Source organism: Elephantulus edwardii, unplaced genomic scaffold (genome assembly GCF_000299155.1).
Source record: "Elephantulus edwardii isolate Elephantulus edwardi_28Jun2011 unplaced genomic scaffold, EleEdw1.0 scaffold00137, whole genome shotgun sequence".
NCBI classification, from domain to species: Eukaryota; Metazoa; Chordata; class Mammalia; order Macroscelidea; family Macroscelididae; genus Elephantulus; species Elephantulus edwardii.
In genome coordinates, this window is record NW_006399887.1 from 4,183,695 (window position 1) to 4,185,604 (window position 1,910).

At 41.3% G+C, this 1,910-nt stretch overlaps 1 protein-coding gene across 1 annotated transcript in view; it reads left to right on the forward strand.

Moving 5' to 3' along the window:
- Window positions 1–1,910, forward strand: part of CORIN (corin, serine peptidase) — a 431,554-nt gene that overhangs the window by 142,152 nt on the left and 287,492 nt on the right. The gene's annotated exons all lie outside the window — the stretch shown is intronic.

Here is a 1,910-nt window from a genome sequence, read left to right on the forward strand (position 1 = left end):
TGATTAGTTGCCAAATTAAAATGTTCAATCTGTAGGGTGAGCCATTCACTCTACTGTAAGTCCTTTCAGGGAAAATGTGCCTTTCCTAGAGTCCTTGAGAGCCTCTTTGTTCTGCACTTGAGCCCTGCAGGAATCACCCTGATGTAGTCCTCTGTCACCAACTCTATTGTCCTTCTTTGTGTATGAAGTGGCTGAGTGGTGTGAGACCAGTGTTCTCCTGAAACTTACTGTCTTCCCTTGTCTATGGAGTGGCAGAAGATCAGAAATCAGGGAAGCTAGTTCAAGCAGCTTTTGTGCAGGGGGGACTCAAGTTAGTCCTCCTTCTTGCAAAGAGCTGAGAAAATCTTTCCCCTGCTTGTAGCTCTGTGTCCTAAAGTATCTTGTCCTGTTAGCCCTTGGGATGGCCGTACAGTGGGAGAGGTGAAAATCCCCAGATGGATGGGCCTATATCTCCACGAAAGTCCGCTCTCCCCACAAGAGGTGGAGATTGATCACTCTTCACACAGAGCCTCAACTCTCTCACCTTTTCTCCTGCAGCTTAACATTCCTTTGTCTCTAGTGTGGTGGGAGATCAGGGCCACCAGCTCAAGCAGCTTGTGTGCAGGGGATGGGAGTCTCAAGTCAGCCCTCCATTTTGCAGAAAACTGACAAAAGACTTTCCTTTGCTTGTAGCTCTGTGTCTCAATGTCTCTTGTCTTTTTTGGCCCCTGCAATGGCCCCACAGCCAGGGAGGCAAAGATTACCAAATGGAGGGACCTATATCCCCAGGGAAGCCTTGGTCCTGTCTCTTAAAAAGTAATCAGTGTCATAGTTTTGAACATGATTTCTTCAAGATCTCAAATACTCATGAATTCGTTTACATATTTTAAGAAATAAGTTTTACAATTTCTTGGATTGTGATTGCTTTTACTAAGTATATATATATATATATGATGTTTATAGGCTAATTCAGGAAGAGTGTAATTTATATGGGTGTATCTTTGCTGTATCTTTGCTTCCAAGGAGTAATGTGCTGCATCATCTTCAAGACATATCTGTTTGTTCTTTTGGCAGTCCATGGGATAACATATCAATCCTCAGAGGCAAAAATAACAGATTTCATCTCATATACTTTGGTTATGTTGCTAGAAGAAGCTGTTCTTTGGAGAGGACACTATGTTTGGAAAATCAGAGGGTCAGCAAAAGGGAGAAAGACTCTCAACCAGATGGATTGACACAGTGACTTCAGCAGCAGGCTCAAGTGTGTCAGAGATGTTGAGAACAACACAGGATAGGCCAGGCTTCACATTAATTGTTCATAGGGTTGCTCTAAGTCATACTTGACTCAATGGCACCCTACAACAACATGCAATTCTTCCTCATAATACATAAATTTAATGGATAACCCCTTTTAACAGCCCTAAAAATATGTGGGTTAGAAGGGATTGTGTATTAACGTCCTACAGATGCCATCACTATCACGGATTGGATGGTTTTTAAGAACATTAACTTATTACTCCACAGTCCCAGAGAGTAGGAGTTGTAAATAAGGAAATTGGCCCTGTTGATCTCTTCTGATGGCTCTGAGAGAGTCCCATGCCTCTCTCTTCTCTTCTGGTAATAACCAGTGCTTCTTATCTTTCCTGATCTTGCTGAAGACTGATATCTGCCTCAGTCTTCACACAGTCATGTTTCCTCTGAATTTCTTTCAGTGACTTTTCTTCATTGTTATAAAGATATCACTCATATTGGATTAGGACCCCATTAATCTGGTATGATATCATATTAGCTGATGACATCTGTAAAGACCCTATTTTTACAAAGGTCCCATTCACAAACACTGGGATTAGGACTTCAGCATATTTTTTGTAGGGCACAATTTAATAGCTAGCTTAAAAAAATCTTTTAAATAAGAAATCTTAACTGCTTTA